This window comes from Schistocerca americana, chromosome 5, assembly GCF_021461395.2.
Source record: "Schistocerca americana isolate TAMUIC-IGC-003095 chromosome 5, iqSchAmer2.1, whole genome shotgun sequence".
Classification (NCBI taxonomy): Eukaryota; Metazoa; Arthropoda; class Insecta; order Orthoptera; family Acrididae; genus Schistocerca; species Schistocerca americana.
Window position 1 is genome coordinate 216,854,019 of NC_060123.1, and position 18,899 is coordinate 216,872,917.

Below are 18,899 nucleotides of genomic sequence, written 5' to 3' on the forward strand. Positions count from 1 at the left end.
TTTCTCCCCATTCCACCTCCAGTTTACATAGAAACAGTGGAACCCACAATTGTGGACAAAGGGATGTAAGGCGGAAGGTTAGGGCCCGTGTACCACCATGTGTCATTTCCTGTTACTACCTTGTTGACATAACACCTCTGAAACAGCTAGGTCTTTATCAGTCACAGTCATTTAATTACAACACAGACTGAGTAAGATATCATATCTCAATAAGAGGGTAATAAAAACAGCTAGGCATTGATTAATGAGGGTGTCATCTAACCCAAATTATGAAGCAGCTCTTAATTTAATTAAGAAGGGAACAGGCAGGCCTTCTGATGTAAGGAAATATTGTTATTATTGTCAGACTGAAAAGGGGAAGCAACATATACTTACGTGGCTCCCTTTCCCGTTTATAAAGTGCCTCGTACCATTATAGAACAGCGAGGCTTTGTGCGAGCGATGTACGATTTGAGAAGTACAGTTTGCTAAGAAATTCCCGGACGTCACACGCACTGAAAATGTACCTAAGGGCCAGTTTACAACAGAATTTATCAATAGACCTAAATAAATTACAAATCTTATAATGACGCATATCTAATGGTGCGTCCGTATTATACAGGAGATAAAAAGAGAGTGATATCGTCCGTCAGTGGACGATGGGTTGGGCGCTTGTTTTTTGTAATATTCAAATCTCTTCAGAGTCTGTCTTTAATATGTGCGTTGAGTTAATCTATAGTTTCTTAGGCGCGTCAGTGGCGCTGGATTCATTTCTCCTTGTAAATCGTCAAAATATATCATTACAACGCGTAGTTAAATATTATACATTGGCAAATAAATGACTCGTGGACTCTTTCAGTACCGGTTCTCAAATCAGTGTTTTATGTGACGAGATGTGACGGTGTGAAAATACAACATTTCATCGCCTCCCGTGTGGAGAACGAGAACTACTACTGGCTTCTCGTGATCCACACGTAATTCCAGAGATGCAGTAGTTGCACACAGTACATGCATTCATGTAAATTGCAAAATCACACACTTAAATTAATTAACATGACGTACACATGATAATATCAATAATATTTATCAAATAAGTGCATAGAAGTGTTTATGCCTTAAGCTAGAAGTCCATTGTTTTCGCACTAGTATGCTTCAATTCATTGTGGTCGGTGCCACGGTCATTTCTGTTCGTCTGTCAATGGACAAGCGGTGACCTTCTTTCCTTTAAAAATGATTGTACAACACATTGGTGTAGCTTTCATATTCTTAAATTTAATAAATTCAGTCCTGCTGAAAAGAGAGAAACTTATAATCTAACACGAAAATCAAATGTAGATGGCTTATACACTAATCAATGTCTGTGCATCTGCACGATGTTTTAGTTAGCTCAGGGATTTTGTCTCTTTTGTAGAGTTTTACTTTATGTGCGAGTTGCACGTCACTTGCTTATCACTTAAATTCACACTAATAAACTTTCATGTTGCACACGAACACAAAACACTTTGGCGTTCTTCACTTTGGGCTGTCGATGGTAGTTTGTGGTCTTGTCTGCCGGCCGGAGTGGCCGAGCGGTTCTAGGCGTTTCAGTCTGGAACCGCGCGACCGCTACGGTCGCAGGTTCGAATCCTGCCTCGGGTATGGATGTGTGTGATGTCCTTAGGTTCGTTAGGTTTAAGTAGTTCTAATTTCTAGGGGACTGATGACCTCAGATGTTAAGTCCCATAGTGCTCAGCGCCATTCGAACCTTCGTTTTTTTTTTTTTTTTTTTTTTTTTTGTGGTCTTGTCTCACCACATCTTGGCATGGTTAGGTGGGCAAGACAAGGACATTGCGAAGCAGGAGTCTCATTATGTTAAATGTCCGTCCATGTAGATAAATTTCCGTGACGTGAGTTCGTTTTGGTGCATTTTTTTCGTGAAACAGTAAAGAAAACCTGAGTTAGGTTCTGCTTAACACTAAGTTTACATCACTAATAGGTTAAGGGATAAGGATGTGAACATCAGATCTACGAAGGTAGCGTGAGTACTCGCTCACTCCATTTATACACTGTTCATTAATATCTTATTTTCGCTCCGAAATGACTATACCACTGTCCGTGTTTAGTGTACAATCGGTACTTGACATAAGTCAGTTCGGATGCATTTATTGTTATACAGGTCTCTATATTCGGGGAAATGTCCATGTACATATTTTGAATTGCCTCTGGGCACGCGGAATTATTATTATTATTTCTCTTTCCTGTCTCAGACGTTATGTCTGGTTAAAAATGGAAGGTGACGCGGACCTTGATCAAGCGTGACTTCCTTTTAACTGTACGGTATGTGTTACATTGCATTTAGGAACTTTCGGGCAATTGAACAAGTGTCAATAATTACAGATTTCTGTAGTTGTATATATAAGTTTGGATGTAGCTGTATTGCATTGATGTACTGGTGGATATTGTGTGGTATGACTCCTGTAGTTGATAGTATAATTGGTATAATGTCAACTTTATCCTGATGCCACATGTCCTTGACTTCCTCAGCCAGTGGATGTATTTTTCAATTTTTTCTCCTGTTTTCTTTTGTATATTATTTGTATTGGGTATGGATATTTCGATTAGTTGTGTTAATTTCTTCTTTTTATTGGTGAGTATGATGTCAGGTTTGTTATGTGGTGTTGTTTTATCTGTTATAATGGTTCTGTTCCAGTATAATTTGTATTCATCGTTCTCCAGTACATTTTGTGGTGCATACTTGTATGTGGGAACATGTTGTTTTATAAGTTTATGTTGTAAGGCAAGCTGTTGATGTATTATTTTTGCTACATTGTCATGTTTTCTGGGGTATTCTGTATTTGCTAGTATTGTACATCCTCTTGTGATGTGATCTACTGTTTCTATTTGTTGTTTGCAAAGTCTGCATTTATCTGTTATTATTATTATTATTATTAAGCATCAGATACTTCAATAATAACAGCTCCAGTTAAGTAAAATTAACAAATAGAAAACACGTTGACCTACAAAAATAACAACTTCAGTTAAGAAAAATTACCAAAAGCGGCAGGCCTTCAAAAACAACGGCTTCAGTTAAGTAAAATTACTAAATGGAAAACAGGCAGGCCTTCACTAATAACAGCTAAGACCTCAAAATCCAAAGTTAACAGAAGCTGAAACTTGCGGGTTCCAAAGCGGCACGGACTTCAGTACAGCGCAACTGGCTTCAACTCTCTCACCGGTGTGCCACGACCCAGAGCTGGCTGGACAGGCTACGTACGAAGACGGCACTCGAAGTCAGCCACGGGTTCAAATCGGCCCACAAGTATGCCGAGCAACCACTCGCCGGACTCTGTGCCCAAGACGCCTGAGCAAGCGGTCGCTTTACTCGCCGGGCGGACCTCTCACACCGCCCTCCCTCCGTTACCACTCAACAACTCGCTACGACACAACACGTCCTGTCCCCCATCAACAACCAAATGGCTCTGAGCACTATGGGACTTAACATCTGAGGTCATCAGTCCCAAAGAAACTTGAACTACTTAAATCTAACTAACCTAAGGACATCACACACATCCATGCCCGAGGCAGGATTCGAACCTGCGACCGTAGCGGTCGCGCGGTTCCAGACTGAAGCGCCTAGAACCGCTCGGCCACATCGACCAGCTACCAACAACCTCCAGCAAAGATCTTAGTGGTCTCAAACCAGAGGGACGTCAGAGGACAGACCGAGCTAGTGGCGCCAGGAATTCGAAAGGCAATGCCCTCAACCACGCCACGGCTCAACAATATTGTGTTGTCAGAAGACAAGCAGTAACATCAAAATGCGTCTGTCAGAAGAGCTCAATGATTTCGAACTTGCTTTAGTCATTGGTTGTGTCCTGAGTAACAAACCTATCAGAGACAGTTCAAACATTCTAAAGCTGCCCAAGCCGATTGTTGGTAATGTGATTGTGGAGTGACAACGCGGCGGAACAACCAAAATTAAACCGAGACCAGACAGACTTCGTGTACTGACCGACATGGAGCCTCGAGCATTGCAGAGGGTTATTGTAAAAAATCGCATGAAATCAGCAGAGGGAAGAACCCGTACATTCTGAACTGCTGCCAGCAGTGCGGCTGGTACAATAACTGTGTGTAGTGAACTAAGTGGTCCAGCAGCTCTTCATACGCCACACATTTCTGTAGTCAATGCTAAGCGACGCTTCAGGTGGTGCTGTGACAGTCGGATAGAAGGGTTGTGGTTCGGTGAATGCGTGGAGCACATTACCTGCCATCACGTGTTGTGCTTCGTAGTTAGAGTGTGACCGCTTTTTGTGCCTAAGAAAACGGTAAATGCTGAAGGATATGAACACATTTTTCGCCAGTGCGTACTGCTTACAGGAGAGTAACAGTTCGGAGGCGATGATCGTATCAGCATCACAGTGCATCCTGCCGTAAAGCAGCATGTGTGAAGGAATGGTTCGTGGACAATGTTGTTACTGTTGTGGTCTTCAGTCCGAAGAATGGTTTGATGCAGGCTCTCCATGCTACTCTATCCTGTGCAAGCCTCTTCGAGTAACTACTGCAACTTACATCCCTCTGAATCTGCATACTACACTCCTGGAAATGGAAAAAAGAACACATTGACACCGGTGTGTCAGACCCACCATACTTGCTCCGGACACTGCGAGAGGGCTGTACAAGCAATGATCACACGCACGGCACAGCGGACACACCAGGAACCGCGGTGTTGGCCGTCGAATGGCGCTAGCTGCGCAGCATTTGTGCACCACCGCCGTCAGTGTCAGCCAGTTTGCCGTGGCATACGGAGCTCCATCGCAGTCTTTAACACTGGTAGCATGCCGCGACAGCGTGGACGTGAACCGTATGTGCAGTTGACGGACTTTGAGCGAGGGCGTATAGTGGGCATGCGGGAGGCCGGGTGGACGTACCGCCGAATTGCTCAACACGTGGGGCGTGAGGTCTCCACAGTACATCGATGTTGTCGCCAGTGGTCGGCGGAAGGTGCATGTGCCCGTCGACCTGGGACCGGACTGCAGCGACGCACGGATGCACGCCAAGACCGTAGGATCCTACGCAGTGCCGTGGGGGACCGCACCGCCACTTCCCAGCAAATTAGGGACACTGTTGCTCCTGGGGTATCGGCGAGGACCATTCGCAATCGTCTCCATGAAGCTGGGCTACGGTCCCGCACACCGTTAGGCCGTCTTCCGCTCACGCCCCAACAGCGTGCAGCCCGCCTCCAGTGGTGTCGCGACAGGCGTGAATGGAGGGACGAATGGAGACGTGTCGTCTTCAGCGATGAGAGTCGCTTCTGCCTTGGTGCCAATGATGGTCGTATGCGTGTTTGGCGCCGTGCAGGTGAGCGCCACAATCAGGACTGCATACGACCGAGGCACACAGGGCCAACACCCGGCATCATGGTGTGGGGAGCGATCCCGTACACTGGCCGTACACCACTGGTGATCGTCGAGGGGACACTGAATAGGGCACGGTACATCCAAACCGTCATCGAACCCATCGTTCTACCATTCCAAGACCGGCAAGGGAACTTGCTGTTCCAACAGGACAATGCACGTCCGCATGTATCCCGTGCCACCCAACGTGCTCTAGAAGGTGTAAGTCAACTACCCTTGCCAGCAAGATCTCCGGATCTGTCCCCCATTGAGCATGTTTGGGACTGGATGAAGCGTCGTCTTACGCAGTCTGCACGTCCAGCACGAAAGCTGGTCCAACTGAGGCGCCAGGTGGAAATGGCATGGCAAGCCGTTCCACAGGACTACATCCAGCATCTCTACGATCGTCTCCATGGGAGAATAGCAGCCTGCATTGCTGCGAAAGGTGGATATACACTGTACTAGTGCCGACATTGTGCATGCTCTGTTGCCTGTGTCTATGTGCCTGTGGTTCTGTCAGTGTGATCATGTGATGTATCTGACCCCAGGAATGTGTCAATAAAGTTTCCCCTTCCTGGGACAATGAATTCACGGTGTTCTTATTTCAATTTCCAGGAGTGTATATTGATCTCTTGGTCTCCTTCTACGATTTTTACGCCGCACGCTTCCTTCCAGTACCAAATTGGTGATCCCTTTAGGTACTAGAACGCGTCCTACCAACCGATACCTTCTTTTAATCAAGTTGTACCACAAATTTCTCTTCTTACCAATTCTATTCAGTACCTCCTCATTAGTTCCGTAATCTACCCATCCAATCTTCATTCTTCTGTAGCACCACATTTCGAAAGCTTATTGTTTAAACCAGGGCTTCCCAACCTTATCAGCTGGTGGACCCCTTCTTCAGACGAAAATCCATGGCGGACCCCTAGTCAGTCAAGAGCACAGTATCTTTAAATTTCAGAGCGAAACCCATGGGAACTGGAAGCTTCTTAATGCTAGTTCCATGTTCCCAATGACCCCCCCCCCCCCACCCCAAAGTATGGCTCTGAGCACTATGGGACTTAACATCTATGGTCATCAGTCCCCTAGAACTTAGAACTACTTAAACCTAACTAACCTAAGGACATCACATAACATCCAGTCATTCCAAATTATCAATAGTCTTTGGTTTAGAGATGAATGAAAACAAGTTGAAAGTCAAAAGTCGACTTATGAAATACTTAGTGCACTGACAAAGCAAGTTTAACATTTAATGATGCCTGGGGCCGCATACGTGCCAGCGAGCGCTGTGATTGGTCGACAAAGCTGGCTCCGCGCATGCGTAAAAGGTTTCAGCGCATCTACCGTCGTGAGCCGTCGCGCAAACGACCCCCGTATTGTTGCGAAACAGCCGATTAGAGAAGCCGCATTCTCCGGCGCTAAACTGTGTATACGTTCTCACTTAGGAACCGCAAAGGCTGCTTGGGAATACGACCTAAAGTAAAAGTACTGATGTTTTTCACACGAAAAAAAAAATAGTGATGAATTTGATTTTTATATTTTACAAGATTTCGTGAAGGGTGGCCGCGGACCCCCTAGAAAGAGTCGGCGGACCCCTAAGGGGTCCGCGGACCACACGTTGGGAAGCCCTGGTCTAAACTATTTATCCATACATGGCTACACTCCATACAAATGCTTTCAGAAAGGACTTCCTGACACTTAAATCTATACTCGACGTTAACAAATTTCTCTTATTCAGAAACGCTTTTCTTACCATTGCCAGTCTGCATTTTATATCCACCCTACTTCGACCATGAGCAGGTATTTTGCTTCCCAAATAGCAAAACTCATTTATTACTTTCTACTAAGAGTTTGATTTCCTAATATAATTCCCTCAGCATCACCTGATTTAATTCGACTACATTCCATTATCCTCGTTTTGCTTTTGTTGATGTTCATCTCATACCCTCCTATCAAGATACTGTCCATTCCGTTCAGCTGCTCTTTCAAGTCCTTCACTGTCTCTGCCAAAATTTCGATGTCATCTGCAAACCTCAAAGTTTTTTATTTCTTCTCCCTGGGCTTTAATTCCTACTCCAAAATTTCTGCTCAAATGAACTGACCTGCCGAGAGGAACACCTCTGGGGTGAGTTAGAGAGTCGACTTCGCTCCATACCCAAGCGTCCAACATCACTATCTTCACTGGTTTCGGCTCTTGAGGAACAGTGATCTGAAATTCCTCCACAGACATTCAGACACCTCGCTGAAAGAGTCCCCATCGGAGCTAGAGCCGTTGCAAAGGCGAAGGGTGAATATCAATGTTCGCTAAGAGGTGTCCACACACTCTGGTTCGGTCAGTGTTCATCTGCGATTGGTACGAGAGCAAAGCAAGCAACAGTGTATTGTAAACAAGCAGTTGTTTTTGCAGATAAGGGAATTACTGTCTTTGAAAATATGAATTTGTTGATGTAAATATTACGCTATCCGAGAAAGTAAGCAGCAGCTATTTCATAGCTGATATAATTTTCACCTTTTCCAAAGTGTCAGCATTCCTGCTAATGTACGATTATAATTATCAAGAATAGATATAAGGAGTATTAAGCTTTGGACCTAATTTCCCAGTACTTAGTAAGTGACGTGGTCGAGCTATTTAGGCACACTCTTACGTCGTCCTATTTCGTGTACAACGGCCACTATTGTGATCAGACAGACGGCGTAGCAATGGGTAGCCCGTTGGCTCCAGCTGTTGCAAACCTCTTCATGGAGAATTTTGAGGATATTGCCATAGATACTGCGCCACTGAAGCCGAAGTGTTTCTTTGGATATGTTGACGACACGTTCGTCATTTGACCACACGGACGCGAGAAACTTGACGAGTTTTTGGAACACCTCAATGGCATCAACAGTAATATCCAGTTCACCATGGAGGTGGAAAAAGATAATGCATTGCACTTCCTCGACGTCCTTGTCCACCGTAAACGAAATGGGTGCCTTGGCCACAGTGTCTACAGAAAACCCACCCACACAGACCTGTACCTGCACGCCACCAACCATCATCATGCAGCACAGAAGCACACAGTATTACAAACATTGGTGCATTGTACAAGAGTAATATCAGACGACGATAACGTGCCCCATGAATTGAGCCACCTACGCAAGGTTTTCAGGAATAACGGCTATAGCGTCCATCAAGTGAAAGAAGTGATTTCTGGGAAATTTCAGAATAAGACCACCGACGAAGAGCAGGAAAAGAAAGTTGCTTTGCTGCCATTCTGTGGCTCTGTGTCGGGTAAGATAAGCCGCCTGTTGAAAAGACACAAGATCAAATCAATCTTCAGGCCTCCAACGAAAAACCGTCAATTACTGAGACCAGTTAAAGACGCAGTAGGTCTCAGAACACCTGGAGTCTTCGCAATACGTTGTGAGTGTGGCCAGAAGTACATCGGACAAACAGTGCGCGCTGTGAAACAACGCAGGAAAGAACATGACAGGTGCTATCGCCTACGCTATCCAGAGAAATCTGCGTTAGCTGAGCATGAGTTAGAAAACGGTCACCACATAAAATTTGACGATACCTCTGTCGAGGCTCGCACTAACTGCTCCTGAGACAGTTTAATAAAGGAAGCTATTGAAATAAAAATTACCACAAACACTCTGAATAGAGACGGTGGCTTGCAGCTCAGCGCTGCTTGGGATCCAGCGATCGCGCGGTTGAAGAGGGCACATCGAACCCCGACTCAAAACATGCCCATATATGGCAATGCCATCGACACCAGTGACGTCACAGCCGGCAGCTAGCGTATATAAGGGCGCACCAACAGCCCACTGGCAGTCATACCACTTGACAATGGCCAAGGAGTGCTTGGCCGAAAGTTCGTGTAGTTTTAAGCAATGGACGTGGTTGGAAACCCGAGAACATTTTATTCAGTGTTATCGCCGCGAGACTCTGTATTCATACACTTAGAATTTGTTTGGTGGGTTTTTACAAAGGATTATTACCCACTGTAAAATAATTGTATGCCTGATTTCTTTATCGATGTCAGGTTAAAGATGTCTGTTTGTTATACACTAACGGAAGTAGACCATAACACCAAGAAGTAATTAATGTAGAGTAATGATATTCTGGGAATACATTTGTCTAAGTGACATATGTCAGTCATTTACTTTGCAAGATCACAGGTTAATTTAATCACGAGAAAAGACATTGCTTTGTGAAATTCTGGTACATTAATAACCTGTATAGTCTTCAGAATGATGAAAGTAAGTATGCGAACTTCCATACAATGTGTTGCACCGGTGACGGTACAGTATATCCCTTATTATATTTGTGTATGTCGTTGTATGTATGTGTGGATATAATTTACCGAAGGTGCAATTAATCGTGGAAAGAAATCGATTAAACTTGAAATAATAATAGGCTAACTTAAAAGATAATAAAGACAAACCAATGTCTAAATCTGTGTCTACTGCTCTACGCTGAGAATGTTTGTGCCGTGAATAAGCAAAAACTCTCTTGCTAATGCTTGGAAATCTCATTTATTAGAGCACTAATTACTGTTCCTGTTGTACCTGCACAGTCTTACAGAAGACGAGCGTACATCATGTAGCCTTGTTAAAAAACATCCGGCGATAAGATTTTAACATAAAAAGGATATTAGATCTGCAGTGGTGAAATTTCATTATCTCGCAGAGCACAAGCAACTGCCGATATCCTCCGGTTGCCTGTAATACTTTTACTGATCATAAATAGGAACTTGTGTAGGAGCCTCGGATACTGAATCTGTGCGACTCAGTCCACATTCCGATATACGATGCGTAGCCGACCACAGATTTCTGTTAATAACTGGAAAACACTTCTAAATTCCCATGACCGTGCTTGCAGATCCACCAGCAAATATCATCAACCAAACGTCCGTAATTCCTAAAGAAGCTCAGCACAATTTACTTCCTCAAAATCCACTTCAGAAAATAATTGAGAACGACCGAATTACCTTGTATAGAATTTCAATATATTCTCGCGTAGGTTTACAATGATAAAATCTCAGACCTGTCTCTCTCTCTCTTTCTTTATACAACTCTGTACCAGTTTACGTTTTACAAAATGGTTCTGAACAATCGATAATTATGCCCATCCGAGTCCCATAGGTCCATACATTAAAGCTTCTCTATAGCCCGTCCCTTTTCCGTTCACAAAATTTTTTCTATAGCCGACCGCACCCAATGGAGCAACTCTGAGTAAACGCATCCCTCCCGCAGGCGAAATGCACTGATTCCACGTATTTTATTGATTGTAGCTGCAACAATGGTAAGATCAATGATCAATGTTTGGTGGATCAAGCATTGAAAGCATTAATGTTTACCATAACGTTCGCGGGGCTATTACACCGCGCTGCAGGATATGGATGATGCTGGAGTTGTTGCTAGATGATGTCCCGTACATTCTCGATTGGAGACAGATTTGGTAACTGAGCACGCCGAGGCGAGATGGCGACACTGTGTAGGGCATGTTGGACTACAACTACGGTATGTGGGCGAGCGTAATCCTGTTGGAAAACACTCCCTGCATTGTTGTTCGTAAATGACAGCACAAGAAGCCAAATCACCAGACTGACGTACAAATTTGCAGTTACGATGCGTGGGATAACCATGAGAGAGCTCCTGCTGTCATACAATATCGCAACCCAGACCATAACTCCATGTGTAGCTCCAGCGTGTCTAGCCCGCAGACATGTTGGTTGGAGACGCTCATCTGGCCTCCTTTTAACAAACACAAAGCCATCACTAGCACCGACACAGACCTTATTTTCATCAGGAAACAGAACAGACCTCCACTTCGCCCATCACTTAGCTCTCGCTTGACGAACTGAAGTCGCAAACGGCGGTGATTTGGGATGAGTGGAATGTACGCTACTTAGAGGTGTCTTACTCGGAGCTGTCCTTGAAGTATCCGATTCATAACAGTTCCTTGTGCCATTGTAGTGCCAACTCCTGCTCGAAATACTGCTGCAGATGCAGTACGGTGCGCGACAGCCTTATGCCGAACACGACGGTCTTCCTTCTCAGTAGTGCCTCGTTGCAGTACGGAGCCTGGTCTTCTTACGACCATGCTAGAGCCACTATAATGCTAGTGGCGCGAAATTGGAAAAGACATCGTGTTTCAGATGCAGAATCAAACCTACCAACTTTCGATTATCTCGCACAACTCATTCTTGGGGTTGTGATTTTTTTTCCCGTCAGTGTGAATTAGTTGGGAGACTATGTGAAAAGAAACTGTCTTGGAGAGTCAGCCTACTAAGACATTTCTGTTGCGTATCTCTGTATTCTTTCCTGGGAAGGGGGGCGCACTGAATCTTACATGTTTGCTATTGGTTCTTGAATAAAATGAACTTAGTTTTTCCTGAGCTCTGTAAAATATCGTTTGACTATCGGTGATAAATTCGCTTTCTTTGGTCATAAAGTAAGCGTTGTCAACGTACAGATTTAATTTAGACACCAGAAACGCAACATATTCTATTTAAATTCGGGCCAAGTACTTTATATATTAATAGTACCTGAGTGGATCAAGAAGCCACATGGTTTGCAAAGTGGAAGAACTAAGGTTTGTTTAAGATTTCACCAATTAAATTTATTAGCAAGTCCAATGGACACAAAAATCGACCTGAGGCAATCAACACTCTACATAAGATAACAATATGAATTCATGATAAGATTAATCCTAAATGAACAATTATAGGGGCGTGGAATGTCAGAAGCTTGAACGTGGTAGGGAAACTAGAAAATCTGAAAAGCGAAATGCAAAGGCTCAATCTAGATATAGTGTGGGTCAGTGAAGTGAAGTGGAAGGAAAACAAGGATTTCTGGTCAGATGAGTATCGGGTAATATCAACAGCAGCAGAAAATGGTATAACAGGTGTGGGATTCGTTATGAATAGGAAGGTAGGGCAGAGGGTGTGTTATTGTGAACAGTTCAGTGACCGGGATGTTCTAATCAGAATCGACAGCAGACCAACACCGACAACGATAGTTCGGGTATGCGTGCCGATGTCGCAAGCTGAAGATGAACAGATAGAGAAAGTGTATGAAGATATTGAAAGGGTAATGCAGTATGTAAAGGTGCACGAAAATCTAATAGTCATGGGCGACTGGAATGCAGTTGTAGGGAAAGGAGTAGAAGAAAAGGTTACAGGAGAATATGGGCTTGGGACTAGGAATGAAAGAAGAGAAAGACTAATTGAGTTCTGTAACAAGTTTCAACTAGTAATAGCGAATACCCTGTTCAAGAATCACAAGAGCAGGAGGTATACTTGGAAAAGACGGGGAGATACGGGAAGATTTCAATTAGATTACATCATGGTCAGACAGAGATTCCGAAATCAGATACTGGATTGTAAGGCGTACCCAGGAGCAGATATAGACTCAGATCACAATATAGTAGTGATGAAAAGTAGGCTGAAGTTCAAGACATTAGTCAGGAAGAATCAATACGCAAAGAAGTGGGATACGGAAGTACTAAGGAATGACGAGATACGTTTGAAGTTCTCTAACGCTATAGATACAGCAATAAGGAATAGCGCAGTAGGCAGTACAGTTGAAGAGGAATGGACATCTCTTAAAAGGGCCATCACAGAAGTTGGGAAGGAAAACATAGGTATAAAGAAGGTAGCTACGAAGAAACCATGGGTAACAGAAGAAATACTTCAGTTGATTGATGAAAGGAGGAAGTACAAACATGTTCCGGGAAAATCAGGAATACAGAAATACAAGTCGCTGAGGAATGAAATAAATAGGAAGTGCAGGGAAGCTAAGACGAAATGGCTGCAGGAAAAATGTGAAGACATCGAAAAAGATATGATTGTCGGAAGGACAGACTCAGCATACAGGAAAGTCAAAACAACCTTTGGTGACATTAAAAGCAACGGTGGTAACGTTAAGAGTGCAACGGGAATTCCACTGTTAAATGCAGAGGAGAGAGCAGACAGGTGGAAAGAATACCTTGAAAGCCTCTATGAGGGTGAAGATTTGTCTGATGTGATAGAAGAAGAAACAGGAGCCGATTTAGAAGAGATGGGGGATCTAGTATTAGAATCAGAATTTAAAAGAGCTTTGGAGGACTTACGGTCAAATAAGGCAGAAGGGATAGATAACATTCCAACTGAATTTCTAAAATCTTTGGGGGAAGTGGCAACAAAACGACTATTCACGTTGGTGTGTAGATTATATGAGTCTGGCGACATACCAACTGACTTTCGGAAAAGCATCATCCACACAATTCCGAAGACGGCAACAGCTGACAAGTGCGAGAATTGTCGCACAATCAGCTTAACAGCTCATGCATCGAAGCTGCTTACAAGAATAATATACAGAAGAATGGAAAAGAAAATTGAGAATGCGCTAGGTGACGATCATTTTGGCTTTAGGAAAAGTAAAGGGACAAGAGAGGCAATTCTGACGTTACGGCTAATAATGGAAGCAAGACTAAAGAAAAATCAGGACACTTTCATATGATTTGTCGACCTTGAAAAAGCGTTCGACAATATAAAATGGTGCAAGCTATTCGAGATTCTGAAAAAAGTAGGGGTAAGCTATAGGGAGAGACGGGTCATATACAATATGTACAATAACCAAGAGGGAATAATAAGAGTGGACGATCAAGAACGAAGTGCTCGTATTAAGAAGGGTGTAAGACAAGGCAGTAGCCTTTCGCCCCTACTCTTCAATCTGTACATCGAGGAAGCAGTGATGGAAATAAAAGAAAGGTTCAGGAGTGGAATTAAAATACAAGGTGAAAGGATATCAATGATACGATTCGCTGATGACATTGCTATCCTGAGTGAAAGTGAAGAAGAATTAAATGATCTGCTGAACGGAATGAACAGTCTAATGAGTACACAGTATGGTTTGAGAGTAAATCGGAGAAAGACGAAGGTAATGAGAAGTAGTAGAAATGAGAACAGCGAGAAACTTAACATCAGGATTGATGATCACGAAGTCAATGAAGTTAAGGAATTCTGCTACCTAGGCAGTAAAATAACCAATGACGGACGGAGCAAGGACGACATCAAAAGCAGACTCGCTATGGCAAAAAAGGCATTTCTGGCCAAGAGAAGTCTACTAATATCAAATACCGGCCTTAATTTGAGGAAGAAATTTCTGAGGATGTACGTCTGGAGTACGGCATTGTATGGTAGTGAAACATGGACTGTGGGAAAACCGGAACAAAAGAGAACCGAAGCATTTGAGATGTGGTGCTATAGACGAATGTTGAAAATTAGGTGGACTGATAAGGTAAGGAATGAGGAGGTTCTACGCAGAATCGGAGAGGAAAGGAATATGTGGAAAACACTGATAAGGAGAAGGGACAGGATGATAGGACATCTGCTAAGACATGAGGGAATGACTTCCATGGTACTACAGGGAGCTGTAGAGGGCAAAAACTGTAGAGGAAGACAGAGATTGGAATACGTCAAGCAAATAATTGAGGACGTAGGTTGCAAGTGCTACTCTGAGATGAAGAGGTTAGCACAGGAAAGGAATTCGTGGCTGGCCGCATCAAACCAGTCAGTAGACTGATTACCAAAATAAAAAATAACTCCCGTTTACTTCAATTGGAAGCAGGGATCAGTGTATCGTAATATGAAAGCAGAGGAAGACACACGTGGTTTCATAAGGTAAACAAATAAACACAGAACTAAACACCATCACTGATGCAAGATTAGGTTTTACAACGGAGAAGCTACCACACCACCGTATCTACTGAAGCTACTAAATACTGGGCAGAGAAGCAAGTCATCACAATGAGTAGATACGAAAGTCGCAAAAATTTGTTAAATGAGGAAAATAAAAATTGGTAAAATCCTGCCACGCCTATAGGTACTCACATTGCTTCAAAGAGAGAGAGAGAAAGATAGACAGACACAGCAGTGGATTACAGAAAGCTATAAAACGCATGTACGTCGACAGAAACAATCACATTAGAAAATTACGAAAATACAGTAAATCAGAAATGCAGACAAAATTTAGTTACACTTATCGGTAATCGTTTCACGAAGAAAATGTAGCAGAATTCACTGACGGACACTAACAGACAGATGACGAAATTATATTGAACACATGGTAGAGCACTGTCGAATCCGCGAAATGTGAAACCTATTTCGCCACAAGAATTATATTTTATTGAAAAACAACCCGCATTCCAAACAATCATTGAAGGTTCAAACACGTATGAAAGAATGCAAAAGAGGAGATCTCGATCCTATCTTAGAATCACACGATAACGTGCCTGAAAGGAAGACCTAATTACAAAGTAGTTACAAATCGAGAGATTGACAATTTCAAAGTCACGTTTCGTGTTAGCAGACACATTCTTTTTATTTAGAGCCTTGAGGGTGAAACAATATGATAAATTATCTAGGCTCGGTTTCTTTTACTTACTACCACACATGGTAGCCAAAAGATCTCTAGACAAGACATTGCTCATTTGAAAATCAGAAATACTCACGCACATGCGAAATTATACTTAGAACGAGTAACTTAAATTTTCTCATAACATCATAAGCCTGAAACCGCACTATAAAATGGTGTATAAAGTATACCAAAGCCATTCTAATGTCTGTGTCTACATCTCGCAATGTGTACGGGATACACAATCTCACTTACAAGAGCTCTTGCGATCCGACTGAACGCGCCTCGCATCCTCCGAAAGCCAGAGAGGTAAGGTTTTCAGGCTGAAAGGGGGGGGGGGGGGGGGGTCTAAGGGCTAAGCCACAGACCACAGCTTACCTGTTACCTACGCGCTCGTAAACTCTCGTACAAAAGCACCTATCTCTATCTGTTGGTAAAGCTCTTTGCCTTTCTGCCTAACCAAGCTACGTTGGCAAGACTGCCTTTGCAGACTAAATGACTCCCTTCACCTACAAGAAAACACTGTCGTCTCACATTCTCAGACCAGGCATACAGAATCAAAACGCACGGCTAGGATATGTGAGAAACGATTAGTATAACAATACTCTCTGGCTTTCGGAGCGTGCGAGGCCTGTTCCGTCGGATCGCAAGAACTGAAAGAAAATTGCCAGGTGTGATAAAGACTCGCGTTCCGAGGCTTCTGTATTAACTTAAACATGTGTATAGACAATTATCCATCCAGAGGGTCAAGGATAGCTAAGGTTTATGCCAGGTATTGACAATGATACTGGCAAGATATAGGTCCCGGAAATTCCAAGACTTTTCGGAAATGTTTCAGTTTTACGTCTGGTAGGATTAAAAATGACCAAAGGAAAGATTTTTTCTTGTGACATAATTAAAAATTAACAATTTTCAGATTCTTTATCCTTTACTTGCATTATGAAAACTTGTTTCTTGCCAAATCGCATGATTCTTGCTAAACAGGAAGTACCCTAGAGGTTTTTATGGTGAGTTTGCAAGTATCACAATATGTGACATAAATGGCCGTATCTTTTGAGTGCATTGACGTAGAAGCTTACGTTTATTACAACGTCAAAGGCCTGTAGACCTGAATATGTGATAAGTTTCAGCTTGATATGCTTTCCGATACTAAGAAAAAGAGGTCTTAACGGACGGATAAAAGGACAGTTTCACAGAGAGGACAGAGAAATATTTGTTCTCCCTGTGATATAGTAGCAAAGTAACAATTTTCGTTTTTTTTTCCTGTAATTGTTCTGGGAAAACTTTGCTCTTGGCATATTTCATGACTGTAGGTTAACGGGAAGCACCTAACAGGTTTTGACGAGTTGTTCTTAGCCGTCGACAGACAGACAGACACGACTGGCAGACAACAAAGTGATCTATAAGTGCTCCGTTCTTACATACGGAGACACGGAATGATAAAAAGGAAAGACAACTCTTTTCCTGCCTTGACGTTCACTTCCGTCACATACAAGAAGCTAGAGACATCGAGAAAGAAGGAAGAACACAACTAAGCGCCACAATCAACTCGATTCCCTTTAAAAAAAATAGTTCAAATGGCTCTGAGCACTATGCGACTTAACTTGTGAGGTCATCAGTCGCCTAGAACTTAGAACTAATTAAACCTAACTAACCTAAGGATATCACACATATCCATGTCCGAGGCAGGATTCGAACCTGCGACCGTAGCGGTCGCTCGGCTCCAGACTGTAGCGCCTAGAACCGCACGGCCATTCCGGCCGGCGACTCCCTTTAAGTGGATGTTTAAAACTGGAAATACTTCTGTCGTGATGGCTTTTTTTTTATTATCGTGAGCCGTTGTCGGTTTTTCATTGTGTTCTTAGGTCTATTTGGGCTGTGTAGCAGTGCGCGACAACCACTACAAAATTATCATCTCAGTTGTGTGTTCATTTGTTCCAGGAGGAGCCCCTGCCCCAGTCAGCGCGTTACGGGTTGATTGAGACAGCAAAACCTGAGGTGGCGTCATGGCTGGCGGCGGAACAGATTCTGCGGGACCCGGCGCCCGCACAAGCAAGAAAGGTGGCCAACATAACGCGCTGATGGTTGCTGCCCAGCGGGCCCTGCGAGCTGCGCTGACGACTCCGTCACCAGCAGCGCAGTTGGCAGCACTGCTGCGCCCTGTTAAGGACGAATTCTGCTCAGCGGCTGTCCACCGAGTAATACTGGAGACCTGTATTCGAGCGTTGCGCAGTTCCTCTCTTCCTATTTAATGACTGTGTGAGAATAGGACACTAGGTGTGATGGAGACAGTGTTCCAAGTGGTCTTCGTGTGCTACTGAGAACTCTTTCAGTGGAGTCTCACTTATTCAACATAGTGCATTGAGTACCCCTACTAAGGTATAAAAATTTGTATGTACGATATGGAGAGAGGGATTCCTCGGGATCTTAGGAACGTGCTAATTAATTCCATTGGTCGTCATTACACCCCTTTCGACTTGCTGTCGAGTAATACGCATGCTTACATGATGCTTGTAATTCAGCCGAAGGTAATCAGGGGTTTGGAAAGAATTTTGACCCCTGTGGCTGACCACCGTCGTCAAGATTCCATTAATTGGGCGGGAAGCAAATTGATGCGCTATCAGAACTAACGCCTAGAGGTCCCCTTAGATTTTTCAGTACCATCCATCAGAGAAGCTGAAAGATTGGTCAAACCGTGATGTTTATGAAAAATTTCAAAGAACTCGAAAATGTACATTGTATCAGAGGACTAGTTTCCTGAAGATGACCTTACCCTACTTAGAAGCTAATCTACTGAAACATATTCTAGCATCATTACACTTAAATGCTGTTACACTCTAAGATACCCCTGGACCACGTATGGATAAGTAGGTAGTTTACTAATATGCGAAACAAATTTTTTGTGTTAATAAATGGAACAAATACATTTCTTAATAAGCTAAGCCAAACTAAACATGATTCTGACCTTTTATTGAATACGTCCAACCTATCCCTTTCCTCAGCAACTCTGTAAATCCTTCTGGAGAAATAATTTCAGGAATTCAGTTCGTTCTGTATATTCACATATAGATTCAACAGACTAATTAAATGAGTAAATTAAAAATATCGAATATCAAGGGTTTTCTGAGTGAAAGCCAGTAAATTGTGAAACAGAATACGAATGCATTT

General features: G+C 43.2%; 1 long non-coding RNA gene across 1 annotated transcript in view; it reads left to right on the plus strand.

Moving 5' to 3' along the window:
• LOC124615913 overlaps nucleotides 1-18,684 on the plus strand; it is a 105,663-nt gene extending 86,979 nt beyond the window's left edge. Inside the window, exon 2 of the long non-coding RNA XR_006979818.1 lies at nucleotides 17,673-18,684. This is a non-coding gene — a long non-coding RNA (uncharacterized LOC124615913). The remainder of the gene's footprint in view (nucleotides 1-17,672) is intronic.
• Nucleotides 18,685-18,899: the final 215 nt, after the last annotated feature.